The 23,131-nt window shown below is 35.0% G+C and overlaps 1 protein-coding gene across 1 annotated transcript in view; it reads left to right on the forward strand.

The window, feature by feature from the left end:
• Positions 1-1,219: 1,219 nt before the first annotated feature.
• Positions 1,220-23,131, forward strand: part of EYA4 (EYA transcriptional coactivator and phosphatase 4) — a 306,653-nt gene continuing 284,741 nt past the window's right edge. The window contains exon 1 of the mRNA XM_072824123.1: positions 1,220-1,483. The gene's annotated coding sequence lies outside the window, so the exon portion shown is untranslated. The remainder of the gene's footprint in view (positions 1,484-23,131) is intronic.

Below are 23,131 nucleotides of genomic sequence, written 5' to 3' on the forward strand. Positions count from 1 at the left end.
ATACAAATAAATCAAGCTTTGAAAGGTAATGTGTCTTTAAATTCTACTTTTAAATGTGTAAGTACGTCTAAGTCTCTCCCCTATAAGTTGAGACTTAAAAACACTTTAAGAAGTTATATTAAGGAGGTAATATAATTAGAAAGACCCAGAACATTCTTTCCTCTAGAGGTAGATATTCTCAAATCTAGAAATAAAATTAAAACACTAGCAAAATAAAATTTTATTTTGTTATTGTCCATTCCATAGAATAAGAAATGAAATGTATGTACTTTTGCAAAGGTTTTCTCAAACTGTGCCCCCAAAGTATGTCAACTCCAGATTGATATTAGAAATTGAATAGTAGGGCAGACCGGGTGGCTCAGTGGTTTAGCACCGCCTTCAGACCAGGGCCTGCTCCTGGGGACCCGGGATCAAGTCCCACATGGGGCTCCCTGCATGGAGCCTGCTTCTCCCTCTGCCTGTGTCTCTGCCTCTCTCTCTCCCTGTGTCTCTCATGAATGAATAAATAATTTTTTTTTAAAAAAAGAAACTGAATAGTAGTTATAATTATTCCAGAGTCAATGCTACTCAAATATTTCAAAAGTCTTTTCAAAATTGCTTTACAAAAGTAATTTTAAGATACAATTTTGACTATACTATATTTAAATTGTTATATTTTTTTACATATATGTACAGGTATTTGGCAAGTCATACAACTATCAAATAAAAGTAGAGTAGTGGATCTCTTTTGTACCACATAGACATCAGTAGCTTGTGACACTACACTTTGTTGATTATAATTGTACTTTGTCAGACATTTTTGAAAATGTCTTATTGTTTTATATCATCAGCACAGACCCTAGCAAAGTACCCTACAAATCTTTAAAGACTGCTAAGCTGATAGGCATTCGCAGACCCCGTCTCTATAAGAATCAGGAGGTCTGATTGACAAGAAAAACTGCCTCTCTCTCTTCTGGCTGTCGCTCTTGCTCTCATTTTCTCTCTCTGTGTCTTTAATGAAGCAGCTGCCCTTCTGAATTTGATCTCATATGGTCCTGTTTGAGGAAAGAAAGGGAAGAAATGAAAATCAGTTCTCACTAATTAGAGGAAAATTGTATGTAAATAATTGAAAGGTCTTTTCATTCTTATGGCTGACATTTCTACCAAGGCCTTAATTGACTGTTGGGTCTAAAGGGTTACATGCTTTTTTTAAGTGACATGTGCTCCTGGCCAAGTACTCGCTGGGACATGCTGAGAGTAGTTTTAGATCACCAGCAGCTCTTGCTATTTTAGTCCGTGTCACTGCTGGAAGTTGTAATTAATTTGGATAATACTAAAAATCATAATTATGACAGTCTGGTATTTTATAAGAATAACTTACATTCAGTCTTGCCAAGAAAGTTATGGAACGTTTAGCAGAAGGGAAAAAAAATCTATACAGTGACAACGAATATCGCACATAGAAGCAGACCACAGAAGCCTTGATAAGACTTAGCTTGTCCTTGTAAGTAATTTGTGGAATATTCCATGCTTGCTAATTAACTGTTCTGTGTTTAAATTGTATTTTCTATCAGTAGTAATGTGTGTTGTATTTGTTTTTGTTTCTAATTCTAAAAGTTCATTCATGGACATTATTTATAGCCAAAGCCAATTTTAAATTATTCTTATACATAGAAATGCTATGTGTGCCCACAGAACACAGAGTTTCATTTTTTCCCTCAATTAATACTTTGAATAAAAAGCCCCCCAAACCTGGCATATTGTTAGATCCCTCTCTCTTGCTCCTGATTTCTTCTTCTTCTAATTCAGTTTTACTTGTAACAGCTAAATTTTCTAACAGGTTTTCTAATTCTTCAAACTAGAAAAAGAGAAAATATGTAAAGAAAAGTTTTGAGGAATTAATAGTGAATGTCTAAGATGCTGAAGTAAGATCTTTTTCTGATTTGTTGTGTCATTTGAATTAAGAACACTGAAAAAATATTTTGCACGTATAAACAAGGTTTTTACAAGCCCTGAAAATTACTCAAGAATTATACTTTTAGTATGTGTCTCTATTGGGTGGTTAACAGATCTTGTAATAAATTATGTTTTAGAAGAATATTTATTTGGAGTCATTGCAGTTATATATGCATGATTAAAGGAGGTGGAATGTAATTTATATGCCGAAGTTTTGTATTTAATATTGATTGTAGTCTGTATCAGCTGTTTGATTTTTGATAAATTATTTTCTTTAAAATTCAGATTCATCCTTAAAATGAGGATAGGAAAAATATTAACCTGATCTACAGAGTTGTAATGAGGACCAAAGAGCACAGGGATATTAAAGTGTACATTTACAGTTTGTATAAACCATTAGTCAAGAATGAGGATTCTAGTCCATAAATGCTTCTTGCTTAATAGTGTTAAGGGGAGAAATGACTAAATAAAAGGAAAAATATATAAGCGAATCCATCTTTTTGTCCTTGCTGAGTTTTCATTGTTATTTTTTTATACTTATTTTAGAAAACTTGGTAAGCAGCAATACTACTTTATTATGACTTTAATGACTAAGCAGCAGTTGTGAGGAGGTAAGGAATGCTGGACTTAAGGACTGTATTCTGTTTTTTCCTATTGCTAACTGGGTAAAGTCAGATAGGAGTCTTTGTACCGCCCCATAGTAACTCTGGTGGTCCATCTACAAAATGGAGCAATAAGTGTGGAAAATATGATCACCCACATAAACTTCTCCTGGCTCTCTTGAACCACAGATGGGCACACTCTTCCAAGGGGTCAGGACTCATCTGCAATGAATACTGGCAGGGGCATGAGTGTCCTGCGTCCTGCTCTCCTCCCTGGTCCCTGATGCTTTTTCTGTTTTCTGTTTGTTCGTTTTTTCTCATTGGATAAACTTTTTTTTTTTTTTGTCCTTTGAGAGAAATTATTTATGGTTTCTTGTTCCATTATTTTTTTTTATGGTAATGTGAGTAGTTTTGTACTCCTAGAAAGTTAGGAAGAGCATTGTACCAGTATACTGTGTATCATAATAGGCTCCAAATGAGAGGGAAATTTGCATTTGTTCTATGGATTAATGTAAAAGTATTTTTGGGGAATCTGATGTTTCTTTCTCCAAAGTGAATTTATATATAGTATTAACTTCAGTTTTAAGAGATACTGCACATACCTGAAAGTACATGTTTTTACTTACATCACTTTTGACTCTTGTTTTTTTTTTTTTTTTTTTTTAAGATTTATTTATTTATTCACGAGAGACACAGAGAGAGAAAGAGGCAGAGACACAGGCAGAGGGAGAAGCAGGCCCCTTGCAGGGAGCCCAATGTGGGACTTGATCCCAGATCCCAGAATCACACCCTGACCAAAGGCAGACATTCAACTGCTGCGCCAACCAGGCTTTCCTGATTCTCCTTTAAAAACTGGTAAAACCCTCTAAATCAAAACTTGATATATTTTAGTGGTAATATGTTATCCTAAAACATGCCTTTGAATCAATGCTTCTCCAGAATACCTTCCAGATTATAAGCACCCCACAACTAAAGGGAAAAAAATAAAAAAAAAACCAAGAAATTAAAATGCTGTGGATTTAGGTTTTTGGTTGACATTGTAGTTCTTACTCCCCCAAACTTTTATTTTTTTCTAAATACTTTAGATTTATAATATGATTTGGGATGGGTTGCCTAGATATTAACTAGATATTAATTTTGGTCTACTTTGTTTTTGAGGCTTGTCCCATAAATATGTCTTAAACAGTCTCAAATAAAATATTTTGAAAGCACACTATCATTAAAAATATATCAGCTAAATTGTTCAAAATTTCCCTTATTTAAAAGTATAATTCATGCTTCTAAGTTCAATATTTCTCTCTATGTTCCATTTTTATTTCCCTCAGATCACACTGCTTTGTGTTTCCTTCTCTCAAGCATACCTACAATAAAGCCATCTGTTGTCCAAGGGGTCATTCCTACATGAATCATGCTCTGTCAAAATTTTGAGGTTATAAATGTTCAGCTAATTGAGCAGTCTGACTAGCTGAATACTTGTAAGTGCTTTATAATATCTTTCAACACTTCAAAACCCTGGCCCATTTAAAACTCCAGAATCCCAGAGCAAAGGGGACAAGTCATTCACATGGATTCTTGCTGATAAAACTGAAACATGTTTATGAATGTCTCAGAACTTGGAATAAAATAAATGTATTTCTACTTTTAAATATTTATGTTTGAGCTCTATTTTATGACAAATCAAGCTGCTGGGAAGTGAAAACTTATTCAACTAGGCAATTATTTTGAGTACTCTGTATTAAACAACTAACTGAACTTGTTTTTCTCACCAAGCTGATGTTTTGGTATCATGGATGCTTACAGTTCCTAAGAAAGAAGTCACTCTCTCTTTCCCTGCATCTTCCAATTACTTTCTTTTCCTTTAAGAGACTGCATAGTGGTGAGATAACTGAAAATGAATGCATAAATGAACACTTGTATAATTACAGCTAGCTCAATCCACTCAGCTGACGTTCTAAGATTTCTGGGGGACTCGTATTTTCATGGTCTCTTCCGGCCTCAAGTGCCAGAGTTCAGGGATTCCAAATCTCACTCCTACATCTCTTCCATCCTTACTGCTCTACATGATTTCAAACATGGAACTCAGCCCTGTTCCTTGATTACCTCCAAAAAAAGCATTTCTAACAAAAAGTATCTGTCTGTGTCCCTGACTTTACTGAAAGTTTGGCAAGACTAGAATAGTTTACTTAGCAATCATACAAGATTTTCAATATTGGTGATTTCTCTACTTAAAAATATGTTGGCCTGCCGCTCTATATCACATGGACTAAACACCTTCTTCTCCCTTTTAGGATAATTTCACTTTCCCTAACCAACCCCAAACTCAGCTCTATGTTTCCCAGTCACATATGAGGACTCACTAAGTGTGCTTCTAAAGCTCTGCTTCAGGTGCTACCCATTCTCTGTCCTTGGCCAGTCTCTGGACAAGGAAGTGAGATATAGAGAAAAGTTTTACTCTACTCTCTGAAGAAATATTCATGCCCAAATCACACACACACACACTCACACACGAGAGTGCATACCACTCCCCACATTCCCATTCCACAGAAGGCAGAATTATCTATAGTCAGTTCCAGTTTTAAGCAAAAATTCCCCTCAAATACATTGATATTAATATTTAAAAGCTCTTAGTTGTTGTAGATATATATTTCAGTGGAAACTTTTAACTTGTTCACCAAACTGGCCCTTGCCTGTCCCCCAGACTTTATTCCACACTAGGCTACACAGGCCTTCTTGCTGTTCTACACAGGGCAAGATCATTCCTTCTACATGACTTTCGTACCTTTCTATCTGTGTGCCTCTCAGCAGAAATGGTTTATTCTCATAAGATATGCCTTTGCCCAAATTTTTCCCTTTTAGAAGTGACCATTCAATCCATAGCAACACCTCCCTTGGCCAAGTCATATTACCCAATAGTCTCCATAAAAATCACTGTCTTGTTTCTTTAAAAGAAATTAATCACACTCGGGAATTATCTTGATTTTGTATTTATGTATTCTCAATTCTCTATCCACGAGGACAGGATCCTTTTCTATATTGTTTACTGCTGCATCTCCAGGATCCAGAAATCTGGGCAATACTCAGTAAAAGCTTCATATATTTTCAAAAATGAATACTTATATCCATTCTTAAAAAATGAAAAAATAAAATTTGCTTAATAACTTTAAAAAGTATGACTTCAACATACTTCAAAAGACATCATATTATTTATCCTGTAGTAGCTAATATTAACTGAGTAATGATTGTAACTATTGTAATAATGAGGACTTCCTGATGCTAAGTTGATGGTAACACCACCATTTACTGTGCTCATATTTAGAATGTAAATGTTCAAATGAAATAGTATTAGCCTGGGAATGAAAACAGCCTCATTAAAGATTAGCATCATGGAATTCTAACCCAATCCTCTCATTTAATATTGTGTCAACTGAGACACAGAAAAAACTATCTTGCCTAATATATATTTTTAAAGATTTTATTTATTTATTCATGGGAGACACAGAGAGAGAGAGAGAGAGAGAGAGACAGAGACAGAGAAGGAGAGACAGAGAGAGAGGCAGAGACACAGGCAGAGAGAGAAGCAGGCTCCACACAGGGAGCCCGACATGGGACTTGATCTCGGGACTCCAGGATCACTCCCTGGGCCGAAGGTGGGTGCCAAACTGCTGAGCCACCTAGGGATCCCCTATTTTGTCTAATATTAATGGCAAATGTAAGTCTGGAATTCAGGTTTCTTGAATCTCAAATAACTAATTTTTCCCCCTAAACCATGTTCCCAGTCCTAATCTAAGAGTAATCTTCATGTTTCCTTTATACAAAGGACGTGAAATTGGATAATTTCTGAGCATTTGCTGTTCAATCACTCGTTTTCTTCCTTCCCCTCTGCTCATCAATTATCCACAACTCGACTGGAAGCAATTGCCTTCAATTCCCACTCATTGTCAAGCTCCTACTCACTGATACCCTGAGTCCCTAACCACTCTCTATGTCTATTACTCAGGGGTAGTTGTGTCATCTGACTGGTCGCTGCTGATCCACAACACAGCAGAATTTACAACTACTGCATCTATGCAAGTTGACAAGTAGGGATGGTTGACCATTTGCATGTGCTTCTCTGGAGCACTTTCTGAGTATCAAAGAATAAGGCATAGCCAATCAAATACAATGTAGTAAGGTAAATTATGACACAATGAAGTTAAAGTTGCATTTATTATAGACCAAAGTTAAAATTAAAGTACCATTGTTAGGACTTTTTTGCTAACAAATGTATGATTTAGAATTAAATTGCCAAAAAAAAAATAATTAAATTGCTTACAATTTAGGGGGTTGTCCTAGGTGTTTCTTCTTTTCTTAGTGGTAATATTTTGTGCTTTCAAGTAAGACAGATTACCCACAAATATATGTATAAGAATATTACAGACTAGAGAAAAATCTTATTCTCAGATGTAAAAGCCCCTAGATGAATCAAGTTTAGTCTACCCTAAATAGATTGCTATCCAATTTATTTTAATACCTCACTAAAAATTATAAAATCTACCAGATAGTTCAAAGTTTTGTGTAGTCTAGTGAAAATTGTTTTTAGAAGGAAACTGGATTAAAGTACATTTTCTGAACAACTATGTGAATTCAGAACCTTTAGTTCTTTTTGTGATTTAAGATTTTCAAATACACTAAATAATTTGTCATTTCTTTAATGTGTTACCCTTGTGCCTGAAGAGGAGTCCTCTAACACTGGTTATACAAATGTAAGGAAAAGAGATAATGATATCTCTTATACATAGACATATTCCCTTACCTTGTTCCTCAATTACTCTCTATAGTATCTGGAGCATTTGGCTAAATCTGCATTGATCTAACCACAGGAAAACAATAAAAAGGTGTAAACAGCATGTGGTAGAATAGGATAAAATTTGGGGGCAAGAAATCTGAGATAAATTTCAGATGAAAACGGAACGATTGAGATTTTTATGTTTATATTATATAATAGTGTTGATCTGGGATCTGTGGACACTCCTGGAACATTCAGGAGGGTTCATACATCTCCAGAATTTTAATGCAAAATTGTGAGTGCGTGTTTTTTGGAAGGCGAGCAATAATCCACAGTTTTCATCATATTTGCAATGGAGGTCTGTGAGCCAAAAAGGCTAAGAGCATAATATTGTTTTAACACATTATCATAGAACAAGCACTATAATGATGGCAAACAATGATTTAATATTAAATTAGCATCTCTCCTCTTCCCATCTCCAGTTGTATTTGACATTTTTTATTCCCCAACTTGGAAATTAATTTCTAGGTTAGGATTGTAAAGCTGAAGTAGATGAGAATAATTTAGTGAAGACTTAGGGAAGAAGGCTTAGGATAGGAAAAAGGTAAGGACCTAAGATTTAGTAGAAAAGAAAACAAAAAGATGATTTGACTAAATGGTAAAAGAATAATGATTTCTATAGGTAGAAAAAATTAATATAATGATAGGAAGCAACTGTTCCTCATCCTCTATTAGTTGTTGTCTTCATTGGTAATGACAGCCAATGTTTATTGATAACTTACCATATGCATTAGATAGTGTTTAAGCATATCTTTTTTTATATCAAGTTCTTACAACAAATCGAAAGGCCATTTTCCCCTTCATTTTCAAACAAGGAAACTATACTCATCCTGGAAGATCAGGAAGGAATTTCAAGAAGAGATGACATTTAACACTGGATTTCCAAAGATCAGTGTGTACATTTTGGGAGTAATGTAGAGTTCAGAATGGAAAGGATTGAGTAGAAGATTGGCAAAGGAACAGAGGAGGAAGAGTAACAGCAAGGTTAGATTTTACTTAGATATGAGAAGACAATTCTTTTGAAAGAGATCTGAACATAGGAAGAGATTAATAAGGAAGGCTTTGATATTTTGTTTTGTAGAGGCCTTCAATAAAAGAGAGTTACATTGAATCAGGATGAGGCTGTACATAAAGGCTGGGGAATGGACACCACATTTTGTGGTGGATTTTTTCCAAGATTCTTCCAGCTTTGGTTCTTCAAAAGCTAAGACTTACATCTCCCTAAGCAAAACAAATATTCAGAATTTAGAAATAGAGCAAGAATGGTAGACCATCTTAAGAAACCTCTTTCCATTGTTTTTTAAGAGATTTTTTTAAAAGAAGATTTTATTTATTTATTTGACAGAGAGAGAGAGAGAGCACACAAGTAGGTAGTGCAGCAGGCAGAGGGAAAGGGAGAAGTTGGCTCCTTGCTGAGCAGAGAGCTTGATTTGGGGCTCAATCCAAGGACCCTGGGATCATGACCTGAACTGAAGGCAATCTCTTAACTGACTGAACCACCCAGGTTCCCCTGTTTTATAAGAGATCTTATCAATGTTTCCAGGACAAGGAGAGTGTGTTGGCCATCTAAGGGGTGGGTATGGTGATACCGAGTCCCTTAAAACAGCAACAATCACCTTTAAAATATGAAATAAGCTCATGGGTAGATCTGAGAACTTATTAAAAATATATGCAAAGAACCAAGAAATTGTAAGCACAGACTTGAATAGATATTCAATAGATATTCGTTCACCAATATTCACAGCAGCATTATTCACAATAGCTAAAAGGTAAAAGTATCTCAAGCATCCACTTATGGATGGCTGAATAAAGTGTCCATTGATAGTATATGCATACAATGGGACATTATTCAAGCTTTAAAAGGAAGAAAATTCCTATGCATGATACAACATGAGTGAACCATAAAGATATCATACTAAATCAAATAAACCAGTCATAAAAGGACCAATAGTATATGGTTCTCCTTATCTAAGGTATTTAGATTCATCAAATTCATAGAGAAAGAAAGTAGAATGTATTTCCTGGTACTGGCAGGGGTGAGTAAGGACTTATTTTTTAATGGGTACAGATATTTTTAATAGGAAGATAAAGATTTTGAAGATGGATGACGGCAATGGTTACACAACAATGTGAATGTACCTCCTGCCACTGAACTGTTTGCTTAAAATTATGAAAATGGTAAATTTTATATTTTGTATATTCTTTCCATTTATCTATCAAAGAGATCAGAGCTTATGTTAGTTTATTTGATATTTCTAAAGCATATTTTTGCTCCTAATTTTTAAATACATATATGCAATTAAATTCTATTCTGGAGAAGGCTAAGTTAAAGATTATGCATTTGTAGAACACAGTAATTAATAGATTTATGTATGTGAGATCAATATAAATGTTTTGCCCTAAATTCCTGTATGTTATATAGCTTAATTTAAGTATGCTTAAAATATTATATGGTTAATATTATGTATCTCTATTATTTATTGAGTACAGTCAACTTAGAATTTCATTATCCAAATTGAAAATGTTTGACATGGTTGATGACTAGTGGCTGATGTGGTAGGAAAATATTTTACCAGGAACTCTTGGCTAGTGGGAAATCCAATAAGATGTATTATCAACACTCTAAAATGGTAGTATAGTCATAGAGTATGCAGTCTAATAGATGGCTAACAATTTGACAAATATCATTTTTAAAAAATTAAATATACTGGAATGTCTCTATAATGTTTTCCAGGGATCTGGGATTTTTTTCAGTGTTACATGATCCTCTTTGGGCCCCTAGCCAGCCCTTTAAAAAATGAACATTAGCTGCAGGAAAATGTTAAATGAAGGCATATTGTGATGAATTTCACTGTCTAGTATTTATTTTAAGGGTTTAACCTAATATACAACAGAGTGAAACTTTGCTTTCTCATACATAATGTATTAAAAAAATTTAGTCCCTTAGAAAACATTACCAACGAGTTACAGTGAATAATAAATCCATATATATATACTTAGAGGTAGGATTTTTTTCAGTACAGTTTATTTTTTCATAGCTGTCTTGAATGGATATTTTAAACTTAAATTGGTTCCATTTCTCCTAAAATAAAGCATCCTTAGAGGAGAAATTTTAAGAGAACAGATGAAATTTCATTACCATGCATGTGGTCACACCTTGTCAGAAGTTAAGTCCTAAATTTCACTGTGATATTGATATTTGCACACATTTAAAGTGACATTATTTGGCAAAAGAACAAGCATCTAGCTTGAGTTAGTGGTGCACATGGTGATGACTAACCACGTACTACAAGGTTAAAACAATTTTTAAAATCACTTGTTAATGTGATAAGACTAGGATCATGTTTTTCCTAGCCTCATTTTCAGTTGGCTTTTTTTGTCCAGCCCAGCCAATAGGTGAATAAAGGTTTGCAATTGACATATACATTCTTTACTCAAATGAAAAGGACACAACGGAGAGGGGGGGCACTCCTTGGTGGCTCAGTTGGTTAAGCATCTTCCTTCCGTTCAGGTCATGATTCCAGGGTCCTGGAATCAAGTCCCATGTTGGGCTACCTGCTCAGCAAGAAGCCTGCTTCTCTCCCTTCCCCTGCTTGTGCTCTCTCACACTCGCTCTCTATCAAATACATAAATAAAATATTTTTAAAAATTCAAAACAGAAAAAGACACAAGGGCAAGATATTAACTAGAAAAGATTAATTGTTTCACACCTTTGTTGACATTGATTCCTTATTTTAAAATTGAATATTGCTTTTGGCATAATTGTACCTACTTTGACTCTAACCCAAGGATTCCACTTACATTGATGGACTAATGGAGGTGATCTTGTTGGAAAAATATATTTCTGGAAGAATTCTGTTTTAGAGAATAATTTATTGCATATAATTATCTTAGAATTTCTCTCCCTTTTTCCTTTCACTCTTCCTCCTGCAAGCCATCATGCAACCAAAAAAAAAAAAAAATCTGTTAAATTGAGTAAATTCCTCTAAATTCTTAGACTTTACCTTCCTTACTATCTTTACACTCCAGTGGTGTTCTTCACAATTAATAAGACTTTTTAAAAAAGATTTTATTTTATTGTTTATTCATGAGAGACAGAGAGAGAGAGAGAGGCAGAGACACAGGCAGAGGGAGGAGCAGGCTCCATGCAGGGAGCCTGATGTGGGACTCGATCCCAGGACTCCAGGATCATGCCCTGGGTCAAAGGCAGGCACTAAACTGCCGAGCCACGCAGGTATCCCTTAATAAGACTTTTGGATATGGAACTTAATAGATATTTATTTAACAGGTTCTATTTTGATTTTTCTCAATAAAAGAAATTATTTTCTTATTTTTTTATGGATTGATATTGTCAATAACTCTTAATAATTATTTAAGACATTTTTAGTTTTGTTTAATCACTTGAAGAATCAAAGCCTGCCATGGTTATTAGTCACTGTGACTATATATTATATTCACTTGTGTGTTCTATTCACCTCATTTTCCTTCTACTCTTTCTTGTTTCCTCCCACCCTCCTAATGCAGAGAAAACTCTGAAATCTTCATCACTGCTCTGCCCCACAGGAGCTGTTCTCTGCTCCATGTGGAATTTAAGCCATGTCCAAGGAAGCAATGGAACCCCCATGCTTACTTAGCCCCACCCAACTGAGTAACTGCCTCAATAAAGGGAACCTGCCCCTCAAATTTCACCTTCTTCTACACCTCTGAAGTCAGGCAATTGTCTCCTCAGCTACACCAAATTATACTTCTACTTGGGCTCTAATTTTATGTACTCAAGTTCAGAAAAGATAAGGCTCATTTCAGGCTTTTCAATTCTCTCGATAGTGACAGTTGTTGACTGTCAGTTGTTGACCTACCTGAGGCTTCCAAAGTATCTATCACAAATTTCATCCATGTTTATGTTGATTAATAGCAGGAGGACAATTCTTTTAGCAGTTACTGTATCACAATCAGAATTGGAAATCCTATAGAATTCTTTAAAAAGTAGTTTTTAAAGTAGTTTTTAGATAAAATTCATGTCATAAAAGTCTATCCTTTAAAGTGTATATTTCAGAGGTTTTTGTTATATTCACAAACTTTTGCAACCATAACCACTACAGAATTTCAAAGCATTTTCAACACCCATCCCCAAAAAAAACTTCATATACATAAGCAGTCACTGACCATTATTCTGTCCCTTTCGCTCCTGGAAACCACTAATATTCTATTTTATGTCTCCATAGATTTGCCTCTTCTAGACTTTTCACTTAAATGTATGCATGCATTTATCTGAAACCATGCAACATGTAGTTCTTTGTGACTGGCCTCTTTCATTTAGCATAATGCTGTCAAGTTTCAACTGTGTCACAGCATTTATTGGTATTTTATTACTTCTTATTGTTAAATAATATTTCGTTGTATGGATATTACATTATTTATCTGTTAGTTGATGGTCATTTGGGCTATTTCCACTTTTTGACTATCATGAATAATGCTGCTGTCAACATTCATGTAGATGTTTTGAATGGATATATGTTTTCATTTCTCTCAGGTACCTACCTAGGAGGAGCATTGCTTGATCAAACAGCACTGCTTAGTTTAACTTTTTAAGAAATTACCAGACTGTTTTCTGAAGAAGGTACACCACTTTATATTCCCACCACAGTATCAGGGTTCCAATTTCTCCACATGCCTGTCAACTCTTGTTACTGTCTTTTTGATTATAGCCATATGATTGAATGTGAAGTGGTATTTCACTGTGGCTTTGATTTGCATTTTCCTGATGGCTAATGAAGTTTGAGCATCTTTTTGTGTGTTCATTGGATTTTTGTATATCTTCTTTGGAGACCTATCTACTCAGATCTTTTGCCTATTTTTAGGTGGGTTGTCTTGTTATGGAGTTTGGGTATTTGTGTATTCTAGATATACAGGTGTATAATTTGCAAATTTTCTTCCATTCTGTATGTAGTCTTGTCACTTTGTTGATGGTATCATTTGTACCACGAAAGTTTTAAATTTGATGATGTCCAGTTTATCTTTAATTGGTGCTGTTGTTATTCAAGCTTTTGGCATCATACATAAGAAACCACTGACAAATTCATGGTCACAAAGATTTCTACCTCTTTTCTTCTAAGAGTTTGTAGTTTTACAAAACTTACATTTGGATCTTTAATCAATTTTGAGTTAATTTTTGTTTATGGTACAAGTTAGGCATATAATATTGTTCTTTCGCATGGGGCTTCTAGTTTTCCCAGCAACTTGTTGAAAAGACTACTCATCCTCCATTGAAATGTCTTGGCACCCTTGTTGAAAATCATCCAGCCAAAATGTGAGGGTCTATTTCTGAACTCTCAATTCTATTCCTTTGGTCTTTATGTCTATATTTATGCCAATACCACACTATCTTGGTTATTGTAGCTTAACAGTAAGTTTTCCAACCAGTAACTGTGTGCCCTCCAAATTTGATCTTTCTCAAGATTATTTGGGCTATTCCGGGTCAAATAATTTTCATATGAATTTTAGCATCAGTTTGTCAATTCCTCAACAACAAACAGCAGCAATTTTCATAGGGATTATGTTGAATCTGCATATCAGCTAATGGACTATTGAAATCTTAATGTTGTCTTTTAATCTGTGAATATGCTGTCTTTCAATTTATTTAGGTCTTCAGTTTTTTTCAACAGTTAGTTTTCAGTGTATACATTTTATGCTTTTTTTGATTAAGCTTACATCTAAGTATTTTATTTTTTATTCTATTGTAAACTGAAGTGTTTTCTTAATTATTTTTTGGTTTGCTCATTGCTACTGTATAGAAATAGAATTGGTTTTGTACATTGGTCTTGTATCCTAAAATCTTGCTTAAATTGATTATTCTGATAGTTTTCAGTGAAATCTTTAGGAATTTCTATGTATAATATCATGTCATCTTCAAATAGACATAGTTTTACTCCTTTTCTAATCTGAAGGCCTTTTATTTCATTTTTTCCCTAATTGCCGTGGCCAGAACCTTGACAACATTGAATAGTAGTAGTATCTTAAAGTTTCCCTATCTCCAGCCCTGCCTCCAGCCCCAGAAAAACTAATCTCTATATTACATTCAGTAAATACGGAATTTATTCAGTAAATATTGAGTGTGCACGATGTACAAGGCACCCTTCTGGGGGTTCTTCTATCCTTGTGTTCATTATAAGCAGTTCTCTTTATAAAACATAAATCTAATTATGACATTCTTCATTTAAAAGTTTTAGTGATGGGGCCTCATTATTATTAGAGAAAGAAGTAACTTCTTACCAGGGCTTATAAGATCCTGCCTTTCCTGGCACAAGTATAAACCTCTAAACTTCTTGTCCTGCCTCTTCCCTCCTGAAACTCTTACCTAGGCAAACAGAATTTATATTAGTTTTTCAAAGCTCACTATGGTTCATCCTCATTCTTTGTGGATTCTGTATTTGTGAACTCACCTACTGGCGAACATCTATTTGTAACGCCAAAATCAATTCTCACAGTGTTTTTGCAGTGATTTGCAGACATGCATGTGCGAAAAGCAGCAAAGAATTTGAGTCACCAGAAGTGCACATTCCCAGTTGAGGTTTGAACAATTGTTCTTTTCATGATCTATCTTATGTGATGTTTTCTCACATTCATTGTGGTGATGGTTTTGCTTTATAAAATGGCCCCCAATTGTAGTGCTAAGGTATTGTCTAGTGTTCTTCAGTGCAAGAAGGCTGTGATGAGCGATATGGAGAAGATATGTGTGTGAGATAAGTTGTATGGAGGCGTAAGTTATAGTTTTCTTGGCTGGGTTCAGTGTTAATAAATCAATAATTCATATCAAAGAAGGTGTCTTTAAACAGAAGCACACATAAAACAGTGTTAGATATTGTTCAGTAGATGAAAATATTGTGACTAGACTTGTGGGAACCTAACTGTATTTTCCCTAGGGGTAATGGTTCAGTATTTGTTAGTTAAGTGTTTGAAGGGACTTTTTAGAATATAACTACCATAAATAACAATAATAATCCTCTATATAAAATGATAATAATGACAATTATAAAAATAGCTAATATTTACTGTCAACTATGTTCCAGGTACTGTGCTAAATAATTTTCAGGAATTAACTTGTTTAATTCTATTATCTCAGGTAATTCATGAAGTAGGTATCATATTGACTCCATTTTTTTTAGATGAGACAAGGCTTTAGGGTTGTTAACAGGCGTCCCCATAAGGCTCATATTCCACCCGCCCCCCACCCCCCACCCCCAGCCCCGTACACCGAATTTAGAGCTAGGTTATCACAGATATTTCTTGAATGATAAATTGCTTTCATGTTGTATTCCATTCGATTTAATTTAGTAAGTACAGTCTTTAATATATTTCTTGGTCGCTTTCATTTTGTTCTTGAATAATAAGAGGAAGAAGCTATAATTTACTAGAACTGTCACTGATCCAGGCTAACCTGCATGTTTAGCAATTTGCAATTTCTGTGTTCAGTTGTGCCATTTTAGAAATCTAGACTTGTTGTTCATTCAAGAATATGTGAGGAACACCTCCTTTGGGGGAACAATGATTATTAAGTACCCGATCAAGTCCTTGGTGACTTCGAAAGTGGCAGATGGCCTCAAAAGATGGTTTTGTCCATCTGTAAATTAGGAGAATTTTAAGCTCCTTATCAATGCAGTGATTCTTTAAAAAAAAAACTTATTCAGGTTCAGGGAAACAGAAGATTCTTGGAAAATGTTAATTTTCAATTATTTTCCCATTAATATTTCAATAATTTGAAGTACTGTCCAAATAGCATAATGAAGAATTGTTTTAGATTTTACTGATAAAGAAAACATGAAGGTTAAGTAATCTTCTGAAGGCATTGGATATAGATATAAATGACACCAAGTTCTCTTCATAAATTTAGAGTTACACAGTATTATTCTCCTATGGTGTTCATGTAACATCACACAAAGTGTCATGAGGCAGAATTATAGTATTTGATTAACACTGGAATTATTTATCTATAAGCCCCTCTGTGATTTGTGATGGAGAAGATGAGGATTACCTTAAGAGGAAGATTATGATAAGCCTCAAAAGGAAGAATGCCTTGAAAACTGGAACCAAAAAATATATGATCTTCAAAGAAAAATTTCATCTCTTACTTAGAATTCTGTTCTAGAGATCTGCTAATTGTAATTGCAGATACTTATAGGGGGAAAGGGTGTTCCAGAAGAATGCTTCTAAGACTCAGGGCCAGGTTAGCCTAGGAAAGGTGGAGTAGCCCTCTCCTAAGTAATAAGAAGTCCCAAACACACATCAGTTGATCAGACTTCACTTCTAAATTCGAAACAGCCTGTTGACTTAAGGATATGTGTTGTATTTCAAACTATGAGGAGCCATGTGTCTTCTTTTAAAAGTGGGGAAATTAGTTGTAGGAAGGAAAAGGCATTACAGGAGTACAGGATTAAAACCCTATAGAGATTAAGCAACATTTTTGTTGAAAGACAAAAGCAAAGTTTTTACTGTCAAGAGGAACAGATAATTCAGAAAGGAAAGAAGTTGAATACCTCCAGTTGACTTTGTAGACCTTGGTTTGAGGCCATCTTTGCTATCTTTGACCAAAAGAAAGAAAGGAATCCCCCAAGATTGAAAACTACTGTGGGAACTGTTGTCTCTCTTGCAAACCAAGAGAGTAACAGGTCCCAGAAAATGAGATGAAAACAAGTGGCTTCTCTACTACATGTTCTCCCCATAGAAATAGTGCTGTTTCAACATGTAGACAAAAATAAACACCGTAAGTATTCCATTATAAGAGCTCAATATTCGCATGGTAATACTGTTAAACATACAAAGAAAAGTCAACATTTTAAACTGGTATTAGAAACATTCAGTAGAATTTAAAATGCAGGACATTTTATACTATTTTATTTATTTCTCAGTTCTCTACCATGTTTTTTAACTTATCAGCAGGATTTCTAAAGAACACATTCTATTTGGGGTGCATGCCATCTCTTTTACTTAAAATTTTTGTGATTTATACTTTGGTTATAATTTCAAATTCTTTGAGGCATTTATGCTTGGGACTGTTTCTATAGTTTATGTTCTTAAAGGTTTGAAGAGAAGTATCAAATAATGGTATATGATGGTTATTCATTGGGTATTTATGGGATAGGTGAATGGATGAACACAGCAAATTATTTTCCCCAAATAAAATTTATCTTTGAAATAACATTATTAATTGAAACTCTTTTGTAATTCAAATATAATATCACATGGTCTTATTGAGAAACCTTCACCATCTGAAATCTGTATAGAATGAATGTTCTATTTGGGTTTAATCCCACTTCCTTCCTCCCATTTTCAGCCTTCTAGTGAATTGTAAATGAAGAACTAAGAAAGACCGTATAAGACCACCAAGGTTTGCAGGGAGAAAGATATACTGTTCTAAATTATTAGGGCAAGTTTAATTAAATTCTACGTCACTTGGAATAACATCAACATTATTTTCGATTAGGTCTAGCCCTGGGAAAATTGTGAAATAAGCAAAGTTGGTTTTCAGATCCTACCCTCCAGCTTTCCATTTTATATCCCAGAATCTCCTTCTCTCTTCTGTTGCCTGCTTGTGCCTGCCCTGATCCAGCCCTTTGAGGTATCCACAGCATGCAGCTGTACCTATGCTAGCTCTCCATCTGGGCATACTGTGCTCATAACTCTTTCAGGTTCTCTGCCATCTTCCCATCCATACCAAAACTTTCTTGACAGGTCTCATCCTGTCATGTATCCACTGTCTGCTTTTCAAGGAGATTGCTAACTAATCTGATCAACCTCACTGATGTCATACTTAGATTAATGTATTGTAGAAGAGATCTTCCTTCATCCTTTTTGAAAAATTATTTTACTGAAGAAATAACATAAGTGCAGAAAAGTACACTAGTCATAAGGGTGCAACTCAATGAAGGCGAGCACACACATGGAACCAGCATCCAAATAAAAAAAATAGAACTTACCAACAGCCCAAAACCCCTTTACCAAGCACTATATTCCTAAGTCTGCACTATTCTAACTTCCAATAAATATTGGTAAAAATATTGTCCATTTTGTACATCACTTGAATTGAATCATACCATACTTACTCTTTTGTGTCTGGCTTCATTCACTCAACATTATGCCTATGCAATTACTCTACATTGTTGCATGTGTTTGTGAATTATTTTCATTGTATATATAGTCCTATCATGTGATGGCGCCACAAGCCACAATTTATTCATTCTACTGTCAATGGTTCCTAGCATTTGGGTAGTTTCCAGTTTGGATATTATGAATAGCCCTATGAATATTCTTCATGTTTTTTGTTTATTGTTTTTGCTTTGTTTTTTTGGTGAACATAGCTTTGTGTTTCTGGAGTGGAATTGCTGGGTCAGAGAATCCATATATATTTAGCATTAGCAGAGACTCACAAAAAGTTTTCCAAAATGGTTAACCAAGATAGTGCTCCCTGTAGCAGAGTGTTAAGAGTTTGGGTTTTTTCCAAATATTCCCCTATATTTGTTACTGATTGCTTTTTCCTTTTAGTTGTTCTTGTGTATCTATAATAATGTCTCACCATAATTTTAATTTGTATTATGTTTATGACAATGGAATTGTACATCTTCTCAGTATTTATTGGTCTTTCTATATACCATTCTTTGCAAAACACATATTAAAGACTTTGGTTGGTTTTCTGTGATTGTCTATTTCCTGCTGATCTATAGAAAAAAATTATATTTGAGAAAGGAGTTCTAATCATTGAAGCATGGATGTAAGTGAAGTGTAGAAAACCTGGGCGAGGTGCCTATACATAGCATTGTTTCTATTTGTCTCAACCCTTGAGCGTAACTTTCTAAAAGGTAACACAGGAATACAAGTCTTGTCTTTAGCCACATAACCACTTGAAACAATATCCTACCTTAGAAAATGGATGACATTTACCATCCGATTTACACATTTATTTTATTTTTCATCTTAAGTTGGGTCTGGGAAAAACCCAGTTTGAAGTCAATATTCTGATGAGTTGACATCAAATATCAAAACCCCAATGGGGAAAAAAATGCAGAAAATGAGAACAAGTGAGAGTGGAAAGGAATAAACATCCTAGTCTTAGCTGTGTATCTCTTGGCCATGGATGCCACTGTGGTAGTGTTATCCCACACATGTGGTCATAGTAACCAGAAGGACAGCATCACTGAAAGACACCCAGAATTAACTAGCCCACAGTATTTGAACCAGCCCAAAGAATTTTCCCATCAGTGTTCCTCCTAAGAGAATGCAAGCAACAATGCAAAGAATAACAATAATGCTGAATTACTAATGCTGTCAGCTGGATTTTCCATTTTCTATGAAATTTCTTACTTAGCCACAGGTCTACTATAAGTTCCTAGGTTTGGCAGTGACATCTTAATTCAATTTGTATAACCCATCAGTCTGTTTGGAAAGTTACACACAAATGCTGGTTACTGACTGACAATTGCAGTTCAGCCTGAATGTTTTTATACGATTCCATAAATGCCACAGTGAGTAACTATCTTTTATTTTCATTTTGGTCTGTTTGTTTTCTTTTCACCAATGATATGTGCTAACCAACACCCTCGACTATAGTGAGCTATCTGCCAGAGTTGTTTGAAGATCCATTGCCAGTCTCATTAATGTCAATTTGAAGCAATACCATGCTCCTTGCTTTGCAGAGTGAGCTTGACTAAGTGACTTGACCTCTCTAAGCCTTTATTTTCTCATCTGTAAAATGGACTAAAAATTGTAGCTATCGTACAGAGTTGTCAGGATTAAAGGAAATTATCCACATAAAACATCTGGAAAGTGCAAAAAAAAAGTTGGTTAATGCTAATACATACTTTACTACATAAAGATTACTACATATTTCTTTAAAGTATATTTCTCTGTATTTTTAACCTTACTAGTATTTTGGTAGTGATTCTTCTTTCCCTACCTGCTCTTTAGCCATTGAACTTTCTGGAAGCAGAGACTAGGAAAAGTAACTTTTTATCTCTACTTTAGACTTGGAGAACTCAATCAATTTACCTGTGGTTATTCTAGTTTATAAGTGCACAGAATTAACAATAAAACTTGGATTCACAGAAGTTTCCAAGTGGTATTAGTGTAAAGATAATGTTTTAAGTACTAAGAATCAGAAGCATCATATTATCAAAAATAACCAAGATGTAAACATAAACCAGCAGCAGGCTCTAAATAGAGCAAGAAATTGACTAAGCATGTCTTTTGTTATTCTCCTTTTGTTTGACTTTCTTCCCTTGGGGTCTGAGGCTCCTCTCTTGAACCATTCTGGTTCCAATTTATCTTCACTGTGCCACTTCTCCCAGACATATGCTTCCCCAGCCATTCAAACACTGTATCTCCCTAGCCCATATCAAAACATCTTTACTATGTGACACAATTAAAGTGTGACCCACTTTGCTATCATCACACCAGAAAAAGAAAGTCCCACTAAGATAGCTTAAAAACATTTGGAACCACCTATCCATAGATATGTCCACATGAACAAGTGAATCTTGGCTTAACTCAAAGAAACCAGTTCTTAATAGTGGAATGTTAGGAATCCTTCACAGAGCTGTCAGTGAGACATTTTAGGAGAAAACAAATGTTCTTAATAGATCATGTCAGTCAAGACTATCAATGACTATATAGCCCTGTGGGCATTCCCAATCCTAATTAAACACATCCACTCATGTGTTATATTCATGTGAGTTTAATTGATTTTTCCCAGTACTTTTTTCACTACGTGTTATTATGTCTACTAACATGACTCACTTCTTCCCCTCCTCCCATCACTTGAAAGTTGTTACAGGACACCATCTGAATAACAGCCATATTCACACACCCATGATAAGCTGGACCTGAAAAGTAATTATCCTAGATTAGCACAGGTCCTCTGATGCTAAATTAGCAGCCAGGACCATGTACGCAGTTGCTCCCTGACCCTCAGTTACTCTTCACAGAAAATCTGCAGAAATACGAGTAGAGTAGTCCTTATGCTATTGGTTTAATTTACTTACCATTTATAGACCTGGCCTCAGTTGGGAAACAGATTTATTTAGTCACTAAGAAATTCATCCAACCTAAGTACATATTAGGCAACAATTAAATGCTTATTCATTGGCTGGCAAACAAGGCAGGGGGAGCAGTAAAATCAATGCAAAAACAGGAGCTGGTCTTTAGAAATAACCACAGAGCTGCATCCCCCTTTTCTGCAAATTAGAAAACTGAACAGAGAGGTTAAATGTCAACAAGTGGTGGCAAAAGTAGACCTGGTACCCAAGACTCTGGATTCCTATGTATTGTTTCTTCCACTATGCTTTCTGGTCTATGTATTCAAAGGCAAAACTAAGGCATAAAACACAGCATGATGCTGAAGCTATAAAGTTTGATCACCCATTGATAGGAAGAGCTGCATATCCCAATTATAGATATACACCTTAAAATATACTTCATTCTCTGACTCTGTGACTGTGTGTTTATGATAGCTTCGACTCTTACAGAGTTTTCATATATGTATTTAATAATTGTTATTTCTAGTTCTAGAAAGAATCACAAATTTGTTTGTTTGCAGCTGGATCAATAACTGGGTGATGAGATAAACCTAAGTGTCCTGGGATGGAAGAGATTTCTATATGAGAGTCATCACCTTGAGTCATTCTGCTTGCTATGTGTGCCAGTAACAATATAATACACGAAGTGTTCAGAACAGGTTCACCAGCGATTCAAGTATAGAAGAAGCTGACTAATGGTGTTACAGGCGATGCCAAGAATCAGAAAATTGAGGAAATCAAGTGTGAAGTGATTAGTCTGGTGTTGGTATGATGTTATTTGTACTGAAATTAAGATTTAAAAGTTGGAAAACTGGAGAGCATGGTGGAAATATTTGGATAAAACACTGAAGTCCACCAATTTGTATAGTGCATATCATATCTTTTTAAAAATTATTCTTTGTTTTGCTTTTTTGTAAAGTATGGATTCATTGCCTAATGCCAGGATACAACAGTTAGTTTCGCACATATTGATGATTCCTATTGGCTCACTAGTTTGAATCCGTGGACTTTAATATTAAGTTACCTTTCATTTTGATTTCAAGGGCATTAATATTTGATTTCAAGGGCTATAAATCATGGTTCAATTAAAACCTGATTTATGTAAACTTTCTAGTAGGAAGCAAAATTGAAACATTCTAATCATTGAGGGAAAATACTCTGGTCCTCTTGCACCTGTTGGAGACTAAATGAGTCCCTCCTAACCTCTTTCTGTATAAAAAAAGACAACTCTGCCAACTAGGAGGCATTGGTTTTGCATCTTTTAGGGAAGTCTGATAAACACATCAGGGATTAGTCACAGCCAGGCACAGGTGGAATTCCCAAAGTGCTCTCTGCTCTACCTAACCATTACACCACTTGCCCTTGCCTTGTGTGTGCTGCCATTTCTATGACTTTTTACAATAACCACTTCAAAATGGAGGATCCTCAGGAATGAAATGAAAGAGTTAAAATGGGCTACATCCAAATGAGAACCCAAAGCATGGAAATTATGGGTTTGGGGAAAATGTTTTCTTGGTTTATTTGATTAACACTTTGCCACTGAGGAGAATTTTCCTTTGAGGTTTCTTATTCTGGATAGTTTTAAATGTAATTGGTTTAAGTGATACTTTACTTAAATATATCTTAAATAGAAATCTGCCACTAACTATAAAATTTTCATGCTCAGTCCAATTGACTTCAAAGTCATCCAAAATGCTTATTCCCAAGTG

Source organism: Canis lupus, chromosome 1, assembly GCF_048164855.1.
Source record: "Canis lupus baileyi chromosome 1, mCanLup2.hap1, whole genome shotgun sequence".
Taxonomy (NCBI): Eukaryota; Metazoa; Chordata; class Mammalia; order Carnivora; family Canidae; genus Canis; species Canis lupus.